This window comes from Macrobrachium rosenbergii, chromosome 6 (genome assembly GCF_040412425.1).
Source record: "Macrobrachium rosenbergii isolate ZJJX-2024 chromosome 6, ASM4041242v1, whole genome shotgun sequence".
NCBI classification, from domain to species: domain Eukaryota; kingdom Metazoa; phylum Arthropoda; class Malacostraca; order Decapoda; family Palaemonidae; genus Macrobrachium; species Macrobrachium rosenbergii.
In genome coordinates, this window is record NC_089746.1 from 29,596,512 (window position 1) to 29,621,068 (window position 24,557).

Here is a 24,557-nt window from a genome sequence, read left to right on the forward strand (position 1 = left end):
CGTCTCAGTTGTACGATGAAAAATATTTTGATTAAGTAAAAAAGAATGAAACAGATCATGTATTGTGATAATCTTTTAAATGCTTGTGAATCCAGCAATATCACATATTTACCAAAACAACCTATAACACCTGAAGCCATCACTAACGGCATTCCTTCATCGCGCAATTATAACTAGTCAACCAAGAACTTAACACCATGACATACAAACCGCAGCCAATTCTTTGACAGAGACTTAAGAAGGCTGTTGCCTGATAAGATGAAACAGATGCCAAAGAACATAACCTTTCCTGGAAAGCAGGGGTGCAGGCAGACTACATCAATTACAGTTTGTGTCTAAAGGCCCGGAGAACTGCAAGATGATGCCGTGGACACTGAGAAGCTCATTTTGGATGTACAGAATAATCAAACATGGTGGCAACATGCTTCTTTCACTTGCTCTGGCGAGATTTCATTTGTCAGGGGATATTGTTGAAAAAGATGCAGATTTGATCAGTTAAAAGTGTTTTCTGGAGTTATAAGAGGTATGACAGTCTAGATTCAAGGCAGGATGAAGGATGGAAATTAGGGATGTCTACGAATAGTTATTTCTATTATTGTGGTACTAGGTCTATTCAGTGGTCCAGATTCAAATTCTATCAGTCAGAATACCGAAATAAAATAAAAAATTTTTATTCTCTGTAATATTTAATATATCGAGTAATCTCCAACATAAAAGTCACCATTTGCCACAAGAACCTAATACACAAATCAAAAGAGAGCCTGACTATACTCATTACTGAAGCAAAGCAGGTCGAAGTAAAAGTGACAAATACCGTCTTACAAGGTTAGGTCTAGCCTGTGATGAAAGTATCGTCGGGGATTCCCAAACTGTTTATTTGTCGCATTTTCTATGAAATAAATCTAAGCTCGGGAAATTCCGCTCGCATGACTTGCAGAGCCAGTATATTATTTAATGAAATGACTCACTCATTCTTTATTTTTGGTAGGAAATTTTTGTTCTTGTTCTTTGCAATCTTGTAATTTGTTTTGTACGGCAAACATTTCCATAGTATCTGAATTAGTCATTCTTTAATTTGTAAGGAAACATTTCCTTTTTCTTCTTAGGTCTTCGATAGATTCATACTGCGTTTTGTAATGGAAACATTTTCTTATTCTCTGAAACTTTCTTATCTATTTGAATCAAGCTTTCTTTATTTGTTGACGAAGGAAACTTTTTAAACCCAAAGGACAAATTTCCCGGTAAACTGGATACTAAAACAATGATGGCATTTTCATACTCCTCGCAAGTAACTACATGGTAAAAGGGCAATGGCGTTTTATGTTCTTTTCCAAATACATACTAGAAGGACAATCGTGGTTTCATGTTCTTTGTAAGATTTGCACTGAGGGAACAATGGCGCTGGCAAAAACCCAGCCGAGCGGGATTTCCTGAGGTTTAGCATATGCACACCCACTGTTGCTCGTAACAAGTGAACAGGTGTTTTGCGTCACTCAGCATGTCTCATATTTTTTTCAAGGTAGTGGACAATAATTTCGTTAGAATTGATCAGCAATACCTGTAGATCCTGGGATAAAACAGACTTCTTTAAACGTCATGCTCGTATAAGTAAAAATAGTTCTTGATTTATATTCGGTCAGTGGCAAATGTCTCTCTGCAAATTCGCATGATGATTTTTTGCTTTTTTATTATTAGAGATATTGCTTACAATTTAGTTAAGGATATTCTTCCTTTTATATGTTTTTAACTCTGTTCGTAAATGTGTTCCTGTCGGACTGTCTCATATATATATATATATATATATATATATATATATATATATATATATATATATATATATATATATATATATATATATATATATATATATATATATATATATATATATATATATATATAATATAATTCTGTGCATGGCTCGTTGAAAGTCAAATGCAGTTCTGATACAATCCTCACCCAACGAAGCCTTCTTTCATTAGAGAGAGAGAGAGAGAGAGAGAGAGAGAGAGAGAGAGAGAGAGAGAGAGAGTTGGTGAAAATATATTCGAACACTGAAGTATTTCTTTTAATATGTCTACCTTTAGGATTAGTCTTCTCGTTATGCTATGTTTTAAGGCAGCAAAGAGACCTAAAATGGAAAAACAAATTTTGAAACTTAAACATTAATGAACTGCAAATTCCTTGTTCTTCAACATTCCCCTTCTACCAAATACGCGAATACTTGTCCCTCGTTGGGCAAGTGGATTCCGTTCTCAGCTAGCACTCTGCTGGCCGCGAGTTCGAATCTCCGACCGACCAATGAAGAATAAGGGGAATTTATTTCTGGTGACAGAAATTAATTTCTGGCTATAATGTGGTTCGGATTCCACAATAAGCTGTAGGTCCCGTTGCTAGGTAACGAATTGGTTCTTAGACACGTAAAATAAATCTAATCCTTAGGGCCAGCCCTAGGAGAGCTGTTCATCAGCTCAGTGGTCTGGTTAAACTAAGGTATGCTTAACTTAACTTGTCCCTACATGTTTCCATTACAGCTATTTTACAAAGAGCAACAAAATACAAAATTTACCTTATTGTTTCTAAGCTCTGTAGGACGTGTTTAGTAAACAAATTACTCCCTACTTAGATAGTTATATGATTTTCAAGCTATTCATTCAGGAAATGAATGCAATCCATTTCTTGGTCACGTCGTCAGGATGACTTTCAAAAGAAAACATGGACGGAATGAGTAGGTTTTCTAGGTGTCTTACCCTCAGCTAATGGAAGCATTCATGACACAGAAGAACGTGATAATTTAATCATGATACTCGGGTCTTTCTCTCTTTCTTTATTTTATGCTTGACGTGGAAGTACCAAACTTACACAGAGTTTAACGAAAAAGAAAATGAAGAATAAACCATCAACAAAAATCAAGATGTGCAACGGATTTTTAAAAATGAGCAAACGAAATACGATGCATAAATCATCAACAAAATAATGACGCGTTAATAAACAACAAACCGCCAAGTAAATTATGACGAGGGACGAAAGCGCAAGTGTTCCTTCGCTCTTGAACTAAATCCAGAGTTTAAATCGATAGAAATCCTTTTGCGTGTCACTGAACTATTCGAGGCTGCGTCTTTGTTCCACCCAACCCACTGTTGCAAATCTACTTACCCTCGTTCAGTCTGCCGTATATAATTCACTGAGTTTTTACACTTCCGCTTGTTCGTACAACTGTCATATTCGTCACTTCTGCCAGTCAGATTTCACGCTGACAATTTTTTTTTTATAAATCTTAAATCATAGTGCCTTGGTTGGACTGATATGGGAATCAGAAGATAAATACATAGGCAAACAATGTGGTACACGCACACGCGCGCGCGCACATACATACACACACATATATATATACATATATAACAAATATATACATTTATATATATGTATGTACGTATGTACAGATGGACAGATATATACAAACGTCCACTTTTTCGACAGATATACTTGGTAGTGTGTATGTGTGAAATTAAAGTCAATATCCCTAATACCAAGGGGCTTCACCGCCATAAATTTTTAACACTGCAATTCGCTCAACATCGATGTCGACAATATATCATAACTTGCAATGCAGCCTGTGGTCCAGGCGTGTCCATATTCCAACCTACGCCTGAAAATTATGGCTAGCAAAATGGGCTTTGTGTGTGAGGACAAGGTTCTCTGAAAATGTAACTTTGCATATACATGCGGGAATGAATTACACGACTACACAACTAACCAACGTCTATGAACTGCCGCAGTTTTTCTCTCTCTTTCTCTTTTCTTGAAACTATTGACTGCATGACCCAATTCACGACAAAGAGAATGTCCCCCAAAACAACAAATTGACCAAAATACGTTAATGCGAGAATACATATATGAACAACAATAAACTCGATTTTAATAAGTGTATTCAATCAATTTTTCCAAGAATTGTGAACTGCAATCGTTTAATGCACGATAAGAAAATAAACATATTTACTGTAGACAGCTGCAGAGAAACTTTAGCAAAGCAAATTTACCATATTCTGAAAATGGTAAACGAATGAAAATAAAATTATGTTTTTGAAAATAGCTAAGTCTTCTGATGCCAGTGAAGAGTATATGCAGAAAAGGACTAAAATCCTAATACAATTCCAATCCCACAAAATAAAAAACTTAGAACCACGGAATGCATTCTTGTGCTGAATTGATCTTGTGAATAGACGCCCTTCATGATGGAACAACGACGTGAAAGGGGAAAAATAGCAAGCAGAACTGGAAGCCGGATGTGCTATGACCTCTGCTTTTGCTAAAGTTGCTTCTAAATGATGGCGTTCTTCCTGCTCGTAGTCGTATTTCCTGGTTGTAGTTGTTTTCGAGAGAGAGAGAGAGAGAGAGAGAGAGAGAGAGAGAGAGAGAGAGAGAGAGAGAGAGAGTACTATAATTCTTCTGTCGAGAAGCACGAACTCCACTAAAAAAAGTTTAACCTTGTCCAGATCCTTGACTTAGCGAAACACGCTAACGTAGCAAGAAAAGGCTTCTTCATTCGAGCTCAATGCGGACACTTGAGATGTAACTGGAAAAAAAATGCTCTTTACAGATGTTTCTCCAAGTCTGACGAAGTCTGTCCAGTGTACCACTTTTTATGTAAGATCCAGTACATTAATGAGAATACATTAAAGGAGGAGCATGGGGTTTTTAAGGAATCTGCATTAAGATGCACCTTGTGTATTTATACTTGCATAAGTTGGCTGTAAAAGAGGCCGCCATAATGACACCTTATATTGATTAGTGATTCCTATGCTGTCTTGTATCCTGTGGTACGTACGCATCTGAACTGTATGAATAGGATCTTTGTTTAGGAACTGGTAAGAGCAGATCCTTCAGCTGCGTGAGTTACAGCGCCTTTCCTTTACAAAGTCGTTTTAAAAATGCTTGAGTTTCGGAAAGAGTAAAGAATAGAAAAGAAACCGCCTTTGTAATATCAAAGATGGAGACGTGACACATTGGCACATTCAGTTCATTTAGTAAATTTCCTGCAAACACTATGCCTTTACCTCTTCGTACAGAGGCACACGTCTCTCCAACTATCTGTAAAAGAAACTTGTAAAAGCTGGAGATTAAGGAAAGGAGGGTGTGCCATGAGAGGGGAAACGTCAAATTACAACAAACACACAGGATGACCTTCAACGTACATTCCAGTTAATCTAAGAAAGAATTTCCTAATGCTCTGCCATATGAGGATAAATTTCGTACCATGTGAATTTTTCAACAAACAGTTAGGGTTACTATTGAAAAAAAAAGGTTAATGATCTCCCGTTTTCAATTATGATATGACGGTAAACTAATCACATTTTTCTCTCTCCACAACCTAGCTGCGACCCTTAACGTTCGACTAACAAACAGGTTTTCAATAAACTTAGATCAGCAGAGGTATAGAGCATCTATGGAAAAAGCGTCCATACCATTATTTCCCTCGCGGTACTTGTGTGCAAAGAGAGAGAGAGAGAGAGAGAGAGAGAGAGAGAGAGAGAGAGAGAGAGAGAGAGAGAGAGAGAGACTCACGGCTGCACAGTATTATCTCTCTTTAAGGTGGGAAAAAGCTCTCTCTATCGGCCAACTACTTGAAGAAGGCGAAAGCTCCTCGAATTTCCGAGTCCTCCCCCTAACCCACCCGATAATGATCGTAGCAAAGGCGCAATTGCCATTGCAACATACAGATTACGTTCTACTTACGGGCAGAGGGACCAGTTCTTCGACTGCTGGCCAGCAGCCACAACATGTCAGACTGAACTTTTTTTTTTTTTTTTGCCAGGATGACATCATTGTTCAGTAAGTGTAGTGAAAGAATTTGTTTAAAAACTAAACAATGTTATAAAAATGGTATTTTATAATAAATAAAATTTAAAAACAAATAGCATTTTGTAACAAATAATTTTTTTCTGACAATAACATTTTATGACAAATAATTTTTACAAAATATTATTTGGTGACTGCACTTCAGAGGCAACAGTTGTTAATTTATAATTTTAAAAAATAAGTTAACAAAGAAAAGAGGAAAAGCACTGAGAGAGAGAGAGAGAGAGAGAGAGAGAGAGAGAGAGAGAGAGAGAGAGAGAGAGAGAGAGAGAGAGAGAGAGCAACTCTTTCATATGACCTCATTAACGAGATGGCCGACAAAGCCAAAAGTTCTCCTAGTGCCTCGATCTCACTCACAGCATTCTTAGTCATCGTCGGGTCAAGACTTTCATTCAAAGAATGGACAGTCGTGTTAGTTCCCGTTACTGGAATTACGATAAAAGATATGGTGATCTAATACGCTACTAACGCAACATTAGTCAAGGCACGTAGAATGGAAAGTATCTTAGTTCATACAGCACTTATAAAGACTATATATAAAATATACAGGTACCATGTCAATAACGAAGAGCGTGAAGTGCACTCTAGGATCGTTGATGTACAATCCCCTTCACTAAAGACAAAAATTGGCCCTCATATCCAGAGAACCTGAACCAAGGAGCTACAAGCGATCTAGATAGGTCAGTGGGGCATTCTCCAATGCCCCGGGGAAATACCAAGTCCAGAAGTGAGATAGTGAGAGGCGTCCCCGAGGGTGCACCAGGTCGTACCTGCAAGGTAGCTGAGATATATCACGAAATGGGAGTCAGTTGGACTAGTTAAAATCCAATGATGATTAATGACCAGCGAACATCTTTATTAAGCAATCTCTCCTCCGCCGTCAGACTTTGGTTCCCTTTCTTACTCCTCACTCTGGGAACTAAATGAAGAAAGGGATGTAAAGTGTTTGGAGAATAAAGTATGGGAGAAGGTACTGTACAAGGATATTGGGCAGACCCAGCTGCACCTTGTTACATGGCACTGTACGATGTTGCATGTCAAACTTTCATCACTGATGGTGTGATATGTAACGCCTTTTAAAAGAGTTACTCCTAAACACGCACACAATCATACACACACACACAAACACACATAGGAAGGTTTAAACCAAGCTGGGTTAATCTCACCGTCTTGGACCACCTACAGCACAATCCATCAAGGCTCTCTCTCTTGGGAATCTGGACGGACATGTTTATGATGCACAACCAAACAGGTCTTTCGCGAGCCACAGAGTGAATTCGTTGCCTTAATTGCAAGCGTTGCATGAGTAAGAGAATTAAGGTTCAGAGATGTGTATTCAAGATACTACAGAGGTCTGGAAGTGACATGCATTTAATCAGGTTTTCATACCATAACTGTTCAATTTCATGTTAGCTGTAATCTCGCCGAAACATTAAATTGCAAAATCCTTGAAACGGGAAATAACTTTATATAGTGATTAAAAAATGATCCAAAGAAACGCTCATTGCTGACAATTACCTGTAATGGTGTAGTGCACCGGAGTCTGGTTTACCTAGCGGGGAAAAAAGTTACACTACACTTCGCAGGAAATGTAAATAAATTTTTGTTGTTCATCTTTTTTGTTTGTTTGCTAAACTATGAAATTCTCAGCGATTTGAGAGGAATTGCGAGTTACATAAAAGTGAACGATTACCAGATACAAGGTTCCGTGGAATGAAGATTTGATAAAAAAGTTAATTACAGGTAATATTTCCCCTTTGTTACTTCAGAGAGCATTATATTCCTCTTTTTTTCTAGCGCGTTTTATATTTCATCTTTTGAGAACCCAAGTTATTTTAACTTTATTATTAATACGAAATTACCTGATAAACAATTTTTATATATTGATAGCAAACTGGACGTTTGTATAACCAAAACTGTTCAAGTTTAAAGAAACGCAAGAGTATCAAATGTTAATAAACACACGTTTTATTAACCTTTCTATTTATACGAAATGGAACATAGACAGTTCGCTTACTGATAATAGAATTGACCTTTATAAAACCAAAACTGTTGAAGATTGAGTCACCCCAGACATAAAAATCAAACGTTAATGCAATGCACGAGCATTTGTTTCAAATCAGGAAATACCTTGTAAGGGAATTGCCAAAAGAAGCGTTAAAAACTCAACTTTCTACTTTAGTCTACTGACTTTTTTTTTCCCCTTGTAAAGAATTAGGCAAACAATGGGTCAGACATACGCACCCACAGTGACAAATGACCGCTGGCACAACCGAATAACACGAACCGGAAGAATATATGGCAATTTCCTATGAAATACGCCCGCGTAATAAGTTGACGGGGGAAATGTTACCTGCATACGACGCGTAACCTGTCGCGGCTGGCCCCAAGAAAACGCTACGGTAAGTGACAGGTATTTGGAGGAACTAAGAGAAAGAAAGGAAAAGTGCTAAGTATCAAAGAAATATCAAGTTACGCTACGTTAGGTGACAGGTATTTGGAGGAACTAAGAGAAAGAAAAGAAAAGAAAAGTGCTGAGTATCAAAGAAATATCAAGTTACGCTACGTTAGGTGACAGGTATTTGAAGGAACTAAGAGAAAGAAAAGAAAAGTGCTAAGTATCAAAGAAATATCAAGTAACGCTACGTTAAGTGACGTATTTGGAGGAACCAAGAGAAAGAAGAGAAAAGGAAAGTGCTAAGTATCAAAGAAATATCAAGTAAGTTGACAGTGGATATTTAATTCAATCTAGATATCACTCTCTCTTCGACATGACTATTCGCCATGATAAAAAAAAATCGCGTGCTAAAGAATTCACCTACAGGCATTTATCAAATTATTATGCCTATTGGAGAGAGAGAGAGAGAGAGAGAGAGAGAGAGAGAGAGAGAGAGAGAGAGAGAGAGTTTAGTGTGTCGAAAACTATATTATGAGTTTTGATTTCTAATGGCATCAGTGTGATTGTAAACACAAGTGTGACTTTTTTTTAGTTTATTCAGTTTCGGCTTGCGTTCGGACTAAGCTGATATTAATGTTCAGAATTGATGAGTACCGGTGATTCACAGCAGATTTACATTCTATGAGGAGCCAGACTTCATCGTAACTATAAAAAACACTATCTTCGCTACTTCCCGCTTTTGGGTCAATATCTAGCATGCTATGCGCCCTTGAAAATCAATTCTGGCAGTTCTACTGCTCTGAACATTTTAATCGCAAGAACAGATATTAACAATCTGAATTTCTGATGATTTTTCAGTAGCATAACATTGGCGATGACGCATGCAATTTCACAAAAGTAAATACTGAGACAAGCAAGGAATAAGGACGTGCAAATAGGTGACAAAAATGGCACGAAAATATAGTTTTAGATAACTTGATGACTTACAGTTATGGGACTCTTTGATGTCTTGAATTCAAGGCAGACATTGGCCTCCATGTGCGGACGTACGAGTACTTTGGCTGGTAGAGAATATAAAGAGACAGATGAATAATTAATAGTCCTATCAGATAACGCTACACAAAAGGTGAACCGAATAAGCATCTGCATAAGAAAATCATGAACAATCGTAGCAATGTGTGTGTATACATGGCACCACACAGAAGTACAAGCAAGACTGAGTCATCATAGAAATGACTAAAAACAAAAGTAACTCTATATTTGTTAAGGAAAACAGCAAGCAACCACTCCTCAAGAAAAAGTTTCCGTTACTCAGACGTCCTGCTATTTGAGAGTCAGGTGAACATTACTTAACTTGAAGCTCTTACGGAACCTGCTTCTAAAAATATATTTTTAGAGAGGTCACCGAAGACTCGTGCATGCATACTGAGAGGTGGAGAAGCCCAACTGGAACCGAATTTGGGCAAGACATGACCTCGCCGGTGTCCTCGACAGCTATGTCAGTGGAACACTGTGCTGTGCGTTAGATTATGTTTCATAACTTTAGGTGTGTACATACGTATAAATTTATATATACATCTATATAATATATATATATATATATATATATATATATATATATATATATATATATATATATATATATATATTAGATTTACACTTTTCTTTTGGAAAGGTGGAGCCACAAGGGTAAAGCCATCTGGTTTCTCACCAAGTTTAAGGGACGAAGGCGCTAGCCACATACTCTGTCTTTCCTTGTTTAGGGTGGGGTGTCCGAAGATGTTAACGTCCTGGTACTCCAGTTGTAACCCTTCATAGTCGACTAACTACCAGTAGGAAATTCACTGCTTAGATCAACAGAGACCCGATGAGATTGAACGGAACTTGCCTAAACCAATCCAGCTCCTTGGAAATCGAACCCGAGACATCCCACCGGAGGGGCGAGTGTCCGAACCGCTAGACTTCTGTGAATTACGTAGACTTTTTAATATGAGTCAGAATACAGGAACTAAAATTTCGGCCTAAATAACTGTCTCGCATATAAACAGTTCACAAACAGAATTTTCTTATTAAGCGATGAATGAAACGTGACGGTGAATGAACAAACGGCAATACATTTTTTTGGCTTTTCACTCGTAGAGCAATAAGAAAACACTTTTAAATACAATTCCTTAATGACGTTGTCACAAGCTGCTAGGCAAGGGAAAGGTTCTAATTGCTGCTGTTAGCGAATACGTAATTATTTCTCATTTATCCCCTGTAATTAAGCAAGGAGTATGCGTGTATGTGTGTTTTCCATTACATCATCAGTTTAATTCTAGGATCTCTCTCTCTCTCTCTCTCTCTCTCTCTCCTTGTACGGCTTCAGTGATTACTACTGTCTGCTTCTATGAGACAATCCCCCTCTCCTCTTTCTCCCCTATTTTAGTTTACTTTCCTAAATCCTTCACCAAAGGAGTCGTCTCCTCAAGTAGACAGTAATGATGAATCATAAATGAGAGAGAGAGAGAGAGAGAGAGAGAGAGAGAGAGAGAGAGAGAGAGAGAGGCGTTCCAAGGACTCTCCACTTCTTGCTTACAATTAAAGTACTTATGCGCCAAATGATCGCTTGGAGACAAAACTTGAACTTGTCCAAGGTTACAAGCAACTGTTACATATTGCGACAGATAACATATGATCACGAATGCTCGTCATACAAGGTGGAACGAAGGACTGTTCAAATATCGAAAAATAAAAATGTTTATCTTTCTCTTCAGATTTATATTCTAGACGAATCGTAACGCTGCCATTCAAATCTACGTCAGTGACATTGCATCTTTAACACATCACTAACAACAGTGCGAGGAAGTTCCCTCCCTGCCGGGTTGAACCACACTTAATTCTAGCGCTGTATGTCTTAACAATCAAAATCGTATTCCGCGTGAGACGCATGATAATTTTATGGGAAAATTATCACAAACAGTGACAGAAAAAGATTTTGAAGCCTGGAGACACGTCAATTTCACGTCACTGGAAGGGAAAATATGCGATAAATAAAATGTGGCAGCATTTTGCTGCCTCGAATGAGTCACTGAGAGATTACTTACACCGCTGGTTTTGTTGCAGTCATTGTGATAGCATGGAAGAGGCAAAAAAGGCAAAGATAATCTTTCTGGGAAGAGATACTTGGAGAGGTCGTAGATGTTAGGTAACAGTCTGTTTTGCATATCTGGGTTACCCAGAAGAGAAACTGGAGAATAAAGAGAATAACACTAATGAAGGACATTGGAAGAGACAAGATAAAAAGAAAAACAGTGGAAATATAAGGGAATACACAAAAACATATGGAGTTTGAATGTCAAATCGTTATGGAGCTTGAACCGCAGAATCTTTGCAACGTGTGAGCTTGAACTTGATCGAAGTAAACGAAAGAAGAAAGAAACAATGATAAGAATACAAACGTACGCTTAAAAATCTACGCAGCAGAAATTTTATAATGTATTATACGCGAAATAAATTACTGTAATTACTGAATGTCCCTCTCCCCTTCTTCCTCTTTTACCTCGACCGGATAAATATCCCGTTTGTACTTTCAGCTTTATAATAATAATGGCGGGTTCTTCTTAAACTGGGTAATAAGCAGGTTAATCTGAAATGCTTCAGAAACGACAATGTTAATAAAAAACGACAAGCCCTTTGTACAACCTCAAAGATATTCTCTCTCTCTCTCTCTCTCTCTCTCTCTCTCTCTCTCTCTCTCTCTCTCTCTCTCAGAGGAAGGTACATTAATGCAATTAATGAAAATTATCAGTATAGGATACTTACTATTAAGGAGCTGATCCCTGAAACTACTTCTGCTACATATAAAGCATTGACCACTTGATAGAATAATGCATTCATACCTAATTAATTCATTATTTAAGTTATTAGATCAATCAGGTATGACGGGAAGAGGATGGAAAATACGAAGGAATAATTAAAAAAAAAAAAAAAAAATCGAAGTCAGCGCTCAAAAAGAAGGAACCTGAATATTTTAGAAGGAATTCTGGAGTGATTCACGCACTGTAAAAGTTTGTCATGTGGAATAATAATTCTTTTTCCACTCCAGCTCTCAAAAAACACGAACAATCTTTATTTCCGTGAAATAAAGAACAAAAACGTGATTCACGATAAAAGCCTCACATCAACAAAGCTACAAAAAGGAAGCGCACAAAAAAAAAGAAATTTCGTAAAAAGATTTGCAAAAAAAAAAAAAAAAAAAAAGTTTGCTGATGTCATCGTCACCGTCTATCAGCTGTCCAGGGAAGAATTATTGTGAAGGGGACAAGAGAGTGGTGGTAGGCTAGGAATACACAGCACCAAGGATAGTAGTAGGTGGGGACGGGATTGGTAGAGTCATAGGAGAGGTGTCAGGTATAAGACTTGGAAGAAATGTTTGTTACAAACTTCTAAAAACATCATTTTGTCGATTCTGACTAAGTTCTTTGAGGGAAATAAAAAAAAAAAAACTAAATCTTAAGTTCCCTTTTCTCATCTTATCAAATATGCATTTAGCTATGCATAAACAGCTCTAAAGAAACTGCAGATTTGAATAATCTAAATAAGTTTTAGTTTAATCTATTACAACCGGTTGCAGGCTTAAACAAAGCCCGACTCACACTACAAAAATATATTAATAAATAAGTAAAATATCGAAAAGCTGTGTAACAGGAAGCATCCGTTGTTGCATAACAAAGAGTTACGCTACACCAGGTGGGGTGGCGCGATTTACTGATAACTAAAGGAATTCGCATCATCAATTCCAGTTGCGTGCAACTATGCGTGGGAGTTTGTAATGCGTCGACCGTACCTTGAAACGCCTCTGTCCCAGGCCACTCGTGACATGTGCTGGTCATGCCAGGATACTTATCCTAATCCTCATGGCCAATAATAAAAGAGATTCCCTACTCACGTCCTGTTCCAGGGACACCAAGGTGACTCTCACAACGGAGAAGTTCCTTGTACTCGGATAATTCGTCTGGCGGTAAAGCTGTGCTTCACGTGAGGGTATTGCAAACAAGGGATTCCCAGCCCTACAATCGCGCGCGCGCACACACACACACACACACACACACACACACACACACACACACACACACACACACATATATATATATATATATATATATATATATATATATATATATATATATATATATATATATATACTAGAGATTAAGTGCAACCTAAAGTCACGGTTTTAAAAAAAGATATTCAAACCCACAAAAAACAACCATTACAAAATTATAGGGACTAGAAAAAGCTTAAAAATGCTACACAGAAGGACATTTCTGATATTCCAAGGCCAGTATACTTAAATAAAAAATTTCTATAAAATATTATATAAAAAATTTCTATAAAATATTATGCGCAATGAAACTGTACACCATGACGCTACTTCACAAATGGAAAAATCTCATTGCAAATGGGAAAAAAAATGTTTATACTAACTCATTCTTGTTCTTCGAGAACACTTATTATCCAATTGTGGGAAACGATTTAGGAGAGCGTGTACCAAAGACAGAATCACGACAAGAACACTTATTTGTAAAAAGAGAAAAAATAATTATACTCAGTTCTCTTTTTTCTTTTAAATATTTTGTCATCCAAATATTATACATAGAATAAGATTTAAGGGAGCAAAAGATAACTCACATAATTCTGAACTACAATAAATCAACCCATAATAAGCGAGAAACTGAAGTTACACATTAAAAACCCAGCCCACACGTTAAAGACATGATTCACCACAGGATGTCACGATGTGATTTTAAAGCGACCGTGTAAAGAAAACTTAGCGCCTTGCTTCGCTTATATAAAGGTACAAAAAGATTTTAGGCAGGATATGACACAAGGTGATATAATGACCCTCTTCCTCGCGGCGGTGGCTCTCTGCTCTTTCTCAAGTCTTTGTGTATCCTTCCCTGCGCTGAGAGACGGGTCTTTCTATGCCGCGTGTAAAATTTGTTGCCATTTCATTCACTTCCTGAACTATATATCTCCGTAGGTAACTGAGTAAAATACTCTGTTGCCCAGTGAAATAGAGGAGGTCCTTGAAACTTGTTTGCCTGTTGAAATAAAAGTGGAATCTAGATGCAGGAAGCCTACAGAAGCGAAGAAAGAGCTTGCACTTCGGACGCTTACTGAAATACAGGATATCAAAAGTTCTTTTGCTGATTTATACAAAGGATCCTTACAGCTCATTTACCAACTGACGTGGAAGAATACCTTTAGTTGCTAACTGAAGCAGAGGAAGATCTTCACTTACCTACTGGAGTGAAGTGTACCTAATAATTTACTGCGTACTGAAGCACAAGAGAATCAGCGGCCCAGTTCCCTACTGAATTCCTTGAAGACATTGAAATTCTAGTTAACTTATGAAGCGTAAAAGACCTTGCAGGTTTCCTTAGGAAGTAAAGGAAGGCCTTACAACTTAAGTTGCCTACTGGGGTGAAGGAGAACTCTACAGAGCAATCTTCGCGCGGAAGTTAAGAGAGCCTTGCCGACTGCTGTGGAGTATGTCGCAAATCAGCTGCCTATTGAAGCAAAAAAGTCCCACCCTGTAAGAAGATCTCGCACGACAGCTCGAGGCGACAAACATTCAAGTATATGCCAACGTGACGTAGATCTATCTCTTTGGGATAAACAACACTCAAAGATTTTTCATAACTTCCACACCGAGTCTGGAATAACAATGACGCAGCAAATGGAAACATAGCTTCAGGTTTCCAGACTGCGGTGGAGGAACAGAGTTAAAAAAAAAAAATAAGAAGTCGCAAATTGGTCAAGTCTTATTATTTTTGCGGTATTTCTAGATTTTGCTTTGCTAAATACCATTGTTTTCCTTCCGCAGAAAGCGGCATTTCGGGGGGTCAGAATTTTTTTTACAGAATAGCTCAATATTTCACTGAGAAGATAAGTAAAAGCTAACTATTTAAACATCAGGTTAACTGGAACTAACGCATGCACATGCATATGAGTCGAATGGTCCCATAATCTGCTTTCTTGTCTGTTTTTGTTATAAAGGACAAAATTATTTCCCAACTTAGGAACGAAAAGAGAACCAAGTTCAGACAAATATGACAACCTTGCAAGGAAACATAATAAAAGCCGGATCATGGCAAGAGTAGAACGATTAACTTGGCATTCGAGAGGGAAAAATAATCAGCTGACCGATAAATGGCAGAGATTAAACGGCGGAAAGAGAAGTCTTTCTTCTTAAAATAAAAGCTGGAAATATCTTCCTTCCAGGCATCGCCATTCTCATCATCAACTGTACGCCCTGTATACCACCAACTTTGAAACAATGGCTTCGCTAGCAAGATTCACGCCAGCAGAGAAATACTTTCACGTTTTCTTTGGCTGTTTGAGGAAGTCACTGCGCTTCCACACGCACAAGCACAGACGTGCACTCTTGGACTGGTGGGAAGGGAAGGCTTTCTCAAGAAATCGATCTTTTCCTGTCTTTTATCAGCTGCTTGTGGTCTTTTAGTGTCCATTATCCGGTGCTTTCGCTCCCTAGGGACGAGGGTGGGACTCCAAATGGTTTTATCTCTGAAATTCACACTATGAATTTCCTACATTTTAAGAGTATTTGACTGAATTACACGAAATATAATACCTAGCAAAAAATACTCGAGGTTCTCCAAAAACGAAAGAGAAACGTCTCAACAAGCGTACTGGTTGATTACAGAAAATGGAATACTGTAATACGAAACGACCTCGAGTTTATACTGAAAGAAAAGTAACATTTTATTATATATCACTTAGCTACTGAAAATATAGTATTGTAATGTGACGAGACATCGATGTTCTTGAAAGGAATAAGATGAAATGACATTTTTACTGATTCGCTTCAGTGATTTCAAGAGACAGCTCTTTTCACGGCCGGATCTCGACATGAAGTTCCGGAAAAGATAAAAAAGGATGTAATTTCTCAAGAAAATGTCAGACTGAACCAAACGGGAGTTTTTTTTCTCTAGTTAACAACTCGACAAATTTGAGAGAATGCTTTCTTTACTAAAGGAAACAATATACTGCTTGCTGTGTAAGGACAAGGTAACATTTATCATTCTAAAATTAGAATAAATACTAGAAATTTGAATTTTTTTTAACACAACACACTCCACTTCAAACAAAGCGGTTCCTGGTTAAACTTGTCTAAAAGATATCAAGATTTAACGAAATATACATCTGGGTTTTACTACATTTCACAAGAATATTACTCCAAATATAATAAAGTTTTTGACCATGAATGCCGACCCGCCCAGTTATTTCAGGTCAATCACTCGCTCGGCCTAGATAAGCGCTCAAAATTCGCACGTCTTTTTTAACATGTTTGTTATTACAACTGCAATATAAAAAAAAATCCAGTTGCCAGCAAACTGAGCCAATTTAGGCTGATAAAAAAAGCAAAAAGCACTATATCTAATATATATATATATATATATATATATATATATATATATATATATATATATATATATATATATATATATATATATATATATATATATATATATATATATATATATATATATATATATATATATATATATATATATATATACATATACTGTACACACACATATATATATATATATAAAATATACATTATATATGTATGTATATGTGTGTGTATATATATGTATATATATATATATATATATATATATATATATATATATATATATATATATATATATATTAATGAGATCATTCTGCTTAATTAAAATATAGGGAATATGAGCATTATTTTAGTAAAAATGGAATAACTGTTTATCTTTATTACATTAGATATGCTAGATATTCATTACATGCACACTAGTGTTTATGAACACAAAAAAACACACACACACACACACATATATATATATATATATATATATATATATATATATATATATATATATATATATATATATATATATATATGCATATATAATTCTAGTTTTATTAATCTTTATGCAGCTCCAAACTTTTCTCCTCGATTTAATGAGTTTCCGATAGAACATTCATGATTCATAAATGATATTTTTCTCAATCTTTGCAAATGAATAGATAACTTGGACTTAATTTTCCTTCTTTGGCAGGAACAATAGAACTTACGAACAGCAGTGACAAAATTGAAATTGAATACACCATGTTACAAACTGCCGCTACTACAGTAAATTTATGAAAGAGTAATGAATCGACTAATGAAGTTACAAAAAAAAAATCGAAAGAGTGTTAATATAAAAAACTAGAACGGATTAAATAAAAGGAAGCTCCGAGCCCATGCACTCGTGCAAGGCTGAAAGTGAGATCAAACAAGAAAATTGCGAAAAGTGAGATCAGTCAACAAATATAGAATAACACCAGAATTTTCATCTAAACGAAAGTCCGCGTTAGCCTTGTGGTTGGAAAGCAAATGCAGCCAGAACAAAACCATAACAAATTGAAGCATAAAAGTGACGTAAGTGCTTGCTTGTCACTGAGTCACTCAGCAGGCCTCGGCGATTTTACGATATGACTTTAGGTGATATTAACTGTTTATTCTTAACTGTATATTTAACTGTTAGCCCGCTAATGACGGAATTTTTAAAAATCATGGGTCCAGTAAAAAATAACCTTGTCCTATAAAAAAAAAGCCACTTTAAGAGAAAGAAAATCTTAAACAACTTCATTCTTACCGTTACGTATCATCATGGTGTAATGGATGATCAACTTACCTGAAATGAGAAAATGTTCAATTACAAAAGGGTACACAGGGTGGAGTTTTAAAATAAGGGATTCTTTGTAAAATAGTTCATTGAAATAGTAAATGTGTATACCATTCACTTACGAAAAGAATTTTTATCAATAGAACATACTAAAAATATCAAGAGACAAACCTCGCCAACAGTAAAAAAAAAAGAATAACACTAATAAAAGAAGTCACAAATGAGTCAAGCACGTTTGAAGATGGAGAGGTAAACAGTTATTTAAAACTCCTCTTAACATGAAGGCAAAAGGACCAACTCAAACTGAAGGAAAAGAGATATAGCAATACATAAAAACAGGGCAAAGCCTTGAGGTCCACACCAGGCCTCCTTTTCTCTTTCACATCTTAACCACAGTAACGGGCCGCCATAAAACAAGGGTCTCAACCAACAACTCAAGAAAGAAAAGATGAAGAAGTTTTCCGTTCGTCAATAACACGCATGAAGGGCCTCTACTGACATTGACGTTACAGGCGAAGAATTTATACTGATCATGATTTCCGTCTGGATTGCCGATGCATAAATAGAGACGATCAGTTGGGAAGAATAAAATTTATTGTAATGAATGCGTATTACAAGAGGATATTTATAAGTTTATTGATGAAAAGGGCATAGGCCTACAGTAGATGTAGAGTTGTAGACTTAGGATGGCATGGCCTAGATGTAGAGTTGTAGACTTAGGATGGCATGGCCTAGATGTAGAGTCGCAGACTTAGGAAACATCTACGTTAACGCAAACATAGTAATATCATTAGAAAGGTCATCACGTTCATTTAAAATATGAGGTCATCGAAACCAAAGTAGACACATACATGCATACATACATGTTTAAATACACAAATACACACAAATACAGCGAGGACGGTATACATATCATCTATATTTATATCACCAACTTTTGTGCTCATGGGAACCCTGAAGCCGCGGATATTAATAACCCGTCATTATCCCAGCGAGAAATCCCCAACAAGTTGACACTTTTTAAAAGAAACCTCGAATTATCTGATCTGTCGCGAGAAGAGGAGGAAACTGGATAAAACTAGCAGAGCCTTGGGTTCTTCGACAGTCAGACTATCAGGAGGTGTTGAAGAGTAAAACTTTCTGGTTAACACACTGTACAGTTTAATTGGCTGAATTTGAATTTGAAATGACACTGAAGTCGTAAAACGACATCGTTAAAACAGCATCGTCATGATATACAAGTCGATGCAAGGTACGAACATGGACCTAATGTGTCCCCATGAAATACTGCTTGAGGCAAGAGGCCACCCTGAAATAAAACTCGATAAAAGGCGCCGCCCTGAAATAAAGGTCGAGGCAAAGACGTCGCCATGAAGGAAAGGTGCACGCGAGACTCTTAACGCGAAAGTTGGACGTCCTCAAGAAATAACAGTCGTCATCATAAAAAAGGGGCTTGTCTTTATCCTCAAATAAATGAGACTCCTCCATCCTGGGAATAGATGTAATATACACTTTACATATTGCCCTCTCCCCCTACCTTCCACCAAGCCATCAACCACTCCCCCGTCGCTCGTCTGCCATTAGGGACTTCCTTTAGCCTTGTGGTGTGAAGTACATGGCGTCACCGGAAAGATTGGAAATTCCACTCTATGAGTGTACAGGCACGAGGGCCACTTATCCTCTCGTCCTTTCTTTCGCGTGGAGGGGATTTTCGCTCATTTGTTCAGTAAACCCTCTTCTTGTCATCATCCTTAACAGGGAAAAGTAGCTTAATTGAAAATGATTTTGCTAAGGCATTAAAATTCTGATTGCGGATTTCAAGCAATTGCATCTGAAGGCAAATCTCCTAAGTATTTGCCAAAGCATAATTGCTTGAAGGGGAAAGCATCAAAGAAACCAAACACATTATATACATGTATATATATAAGTATATGGATGAAGTGAAACACCACACAATAATCTATGAACAAAGCTACTGATCACGATAATATCAAATAGGAGCATTCGGTCACGATCTACAGCAAAATAGAATCATCCTGTTAATATTCCTAATTTCCTAGTAGATACTCACTCCTCTAATCTTCTCAGGTTCTATGTTGTTGATTTACTCACTAACCCCTGGGGATAATGATAACCTCAAAACATTTAATTTACTGTGGCTGCGTAGCTACAAACGTTATAAGAAAACCAGGGACTTTTAAAGAACAATTTTGAAATATAACAGTGTTAGACTCCAGTGCTCCGGCAGTGGAATAAACAGCTGACAAAACTTACTCCCATACAAATAGCAACACCACACTACTCACTCCCTACGTAAGCCTATAATGACAAAACATTGCGTAAGCCAACCTTATGGCTCTCCTGATAGCGCCTCCCTCCATTCACCAGCGACCCCAAGGCCAGTTAAAAAGCGAGACAATAATAAGCCTTCAAGGGGACGGAGGGGGTTTATTCCCAGCGGTGTAAATCAGACTTCAAATGCCGAGGATCGTTGAAGTCTGCTCATCCCCTTACCAAGGCAAGTCTTAAGGAGTGGAGTGTTTCCCCACCACTTTATTTATTATGCCATCCTTCCTTGACATTCAACAAATCTTTAGACGAAATGTTTATATTAAAAAACAAGCATCTTTCATAAAGAAACCTCCACACGTAATATTCTCATTAGCACGTATAAATAGCACTTGGCATATGTAAACATCTAGCATTTATATTAGCAAACAGAGAAATTTCTATCCATTTACTGTTATTCCTACGCACAGGATTAGAGTGCATAATTGTAGTCATAAAGGGCAAACATAAATCAAACTGTCTTCGATACCTGTGGTCATAATGAACCACAGATGCCCCTAGATAACCCTACAACAAAAACCCTCTATAAGACCTTAGCGTTTCTGTCGCTTCTTGTAACACTTGTTTGAATATCCACAATGAATATTTAGCTTCCGGATCTAACTACTCAGTTTTCAAACCAAGAAGTGAATGTTTTCCCACAAGATCTTAGTTATATAGAAACCATTTAGAAATGGTTTGGAGGTACATGATCATGAAAGGTCGGACAAAATTGCACGTGATTGTTAAATGGATTTCTCTCTCTCGCACACACAGACACAGACACAGACACACACACACATAGCTAGTGATCTGACGCAGCCTGTTCATGGTCCTTTGCAGTAAACAAGAACCTTGAAGTGTGGTTTTATAAGAAAACTCCCATTCTTTGATAATACATGGCCAAAAGAAATGACCGATTGTCGGCAAACATCCATCGGATAAAAACTTAAATTTTCTGTGGATTCCGACCTGTGTAATGTCATAAGAGGACTTCTGTTAAACATTTCAACCCTTGGAAAATGATAATAATTATACCACAGGGCAAACATATTTGAAAGAGCAGGAACAGGTGTTACTTTTCTTTTTCTAAAGATTAATTTAGAATGACACAGCACTTACGGACGATTGATTGTCGGTACAACTGTGTAGTTAGTGAAATATATGTACATTTATAGTTCAGAGAGTTGCAACCAGTGGAAGAAAAAAAAAAGTCTCATTATGGAGACAATTATAGTTAAGGTTGCCAGACAAGTAGCGGAGAAGTAAAAAGAAAATAAAAACCTAACATTCAGACGCATTTTACAGAAGGAACCACAAACATTAGGGGTAATCCAGCTGAATATATGATACAAAATAAAGAGAGAGAGAGAGAGAGAGAGAGAATGATTTCTATGTAAAAAGGAGATTGAAGGTTAGGAGATGGTCTCTAAAATAATTGAACCTAAGTGCTTGAAGATCATTAACCCCTCAATAAATGCATTTACGAACTTCAAGGACACAAGCCGGGTGAAGCGCCTGGAAGGAACCCGCAAGAAACCAGTGAAGAGCATTAAAGGTAATTTCGTCATGTTTATCTCATGGTCAGGTGTGATGGTAGGCGACTTGTATGGAGAGAGGAGCCAGAGATCCCGCGGTTATGGCAGGTGAGGAGAGACCATGGGAGAAACAACAGAATAAGCAAAACAATTTGGACTGCCTTAGATAAAAGAAAATATTGAAGAACAATATGATAGTAGATGTTGGCGTGTATGATTGAAGAAGAGCGAAGAGGCGTTACACTGTTAGGTTTGAAAATACTGAATTCGATATTGTTATCTCGGAGGGGAACATTTTACGACGCGTACAACATAAGGATTGGAGAAAAATGAGAGATGCAAGAACAGGAAAATCTCAAAATGCACGAACTCAGTGTTGAAAAATGTCATCACATGAAATTACAAGAGCAACAGTCAATTGCATGTTATCGTGTTAATAAAAAAAATAATCCAGCGATACAGAAGACTAAAATAACAGATGCTAGAATGCAATTACTGTATGTTATCATGTAAAAATATTATTGCGTCTGAAAAAATGATTGCAAGAAAAACAGATGTAATTAAAGTATAAGAATTCTTCAAATAAAAATCATGGTAATTACGTCAATTACAAAAGCAATTGCTGTGATGCCACAACAGATTTGAACCTGTAAGATGAGAAAAACATCTCTACCCTCGACTCATATTGATAAGTTCGCTTTTGAGAGAGGATATTGCTTTGTAATACGAAACTAAGATTTAAATCATCCACAAAAAATGACGAAATACGTCATACTCATAGTGAAGGCTCGTGAAAATGTCATGATTTCTCTTCAGAAAGAAACGTCATCTTGTGTGAGAGCTAGACGTCGGAGTTACACGACAGTCCCGAGGCTGAAAACACGACCCGAAAGAAACTGGAAAGAGCACGGGGTCCCCATCCTATATTCTTTTCGGCTGGCTTCAGAAGGCACTACAATAGTCTCTTAAAACGGAACTGACAAAATAATTGGTTTCATAAAATGGACCACTAACCTGGAAGAGGCTCAAACTGCCTGAAGCTTCTGGATGGTACTATGAAAGTTTTCCCAAACCAGAACGGCCAAAATATTTAGACTAAAGAAAAGGCAAGAAAGATGTAAATATAAAAAGAATCAAAAAGCTTCATTTCAGCCCGGTAGGTACTAAAAAAATCTCAAGAACAAAAAAAGGCCAGTTACAGTGACTTTTTCATACATAGGTTCTCAAACAAGCAGAGATTACAAAATAAAAAAGTATTCCAAGCTACCACGAATGCATTTTCATACTAAAACGGCTAAAACGAATTTTGTTTCAAGAAAAGGTTCAAAAGCGACGAAGAGGCCAAAACCATATACAGTTAATTTCAGTTCCTTTTATGTCAGTAGGGAAGGTTACGTTTCGCTATCACCAGCCGTTACAATGACAACTGGCTTGCGTTTGGTGACGTCACTGCTCTTATCTCCATAACGAGGGAAAAATTTGCAATCAGAACAACGACTTGCCGAGAAAAATAGGTGAAACTCGACGTAACTTCCCACCAGTCAGCTATTTCCACCGTGTGGATTTTCACACGATTCTTATTCGTTTCTTCTTTTCACACTTTCATTTCTCCTGATTTTCTCCTGTGTATGGAATTAAGTACTGAAGCAGGTTAAACCAAAATTAATGAGTAAACGGGTAATAACAAATGTATGTATGCGTGTATATATATATATATATATATATATATATATATATATATATATATATATATATATATTATATATATATATATATATATATATATATATATATATATATATATATATATATATATATATATATATATATATATATATATATATATATATATATATATATATATATATATATATATATACAGATATGTATGTATAGATAGACAGATATAGATAGATACAGATAGATAGATATAGAGATATATATATATATCAACTCACGCGCGAATTTTTTGCGAATATATACACAGTTTGGTTATTTACATGAAATGTAACGGAATCAGGTCCTGACTTCATTTCAACTGAAGCAAACTGCATAAAAATATTTGTTTCTTTATTTAGGACATCTGAGGAAAGACAACGGACGTGCGAAGACTATACTCATCACCATCATCATAATCTCAAAGAATATTTTCTTCTTCAGATATAAGCATCAAGGCAGTACAGTTTACGATCACTGACAAAACTCTATCTTGTTTCCTTCTAAGAAAATCATTTCAAGTACTGCAACAATTTTTCGTCCCAATTCCTCAATACTTAGCCTTACAGGATATAAAGGTCTAAATACAATAACTGTTGCCACTTTCGACAATCTTGTCTCTCTCCAAGCATTCATTAGAATTTATCTTTATCCGCAGGCAAGAAAGATTCGTAGGAGATTGAAAATAGGAGTATTAACTCAGAGAAGCTATGTTGTCACTGCCAGCATTGCTTGGTCTCTATATTTAGCTGCAAAAAATAAAAAAAAAATAAAAAAAGAGTGGATTCGTCAAGAATAAAAACAAGTTTCTTACTTCAGAGAGAGAGAGGGAGAGTATACACGTTGCCTTACTGCCTTTTCTAAGACACAAAATTTATTCAACTTATGATTTGCACCTCTACAAAAATATTTCTTTCACTCTTTTATATGAGTAAACAAGAACACGGAACAAAAACTTTTATTAAATAAAGGTTCCAGATACTGTATACATATTTACTATAT

At 36.6% G+C, this 24,557-nt stretch overlaps 1 protein-coding gene across 5 annotated transcripts in view; it reads right to left on the reverse strand.

Moving 5' to 3' along the window:
- Window positions 1-24,557, reverse strand: part of LOC136839407 (patched domain-containing protein 3-like) — a 179,576-nt gene that overhangs the window by 55,369 nt on the left and 99,650 nt on the right. The window lies entirely within an intron of this gene.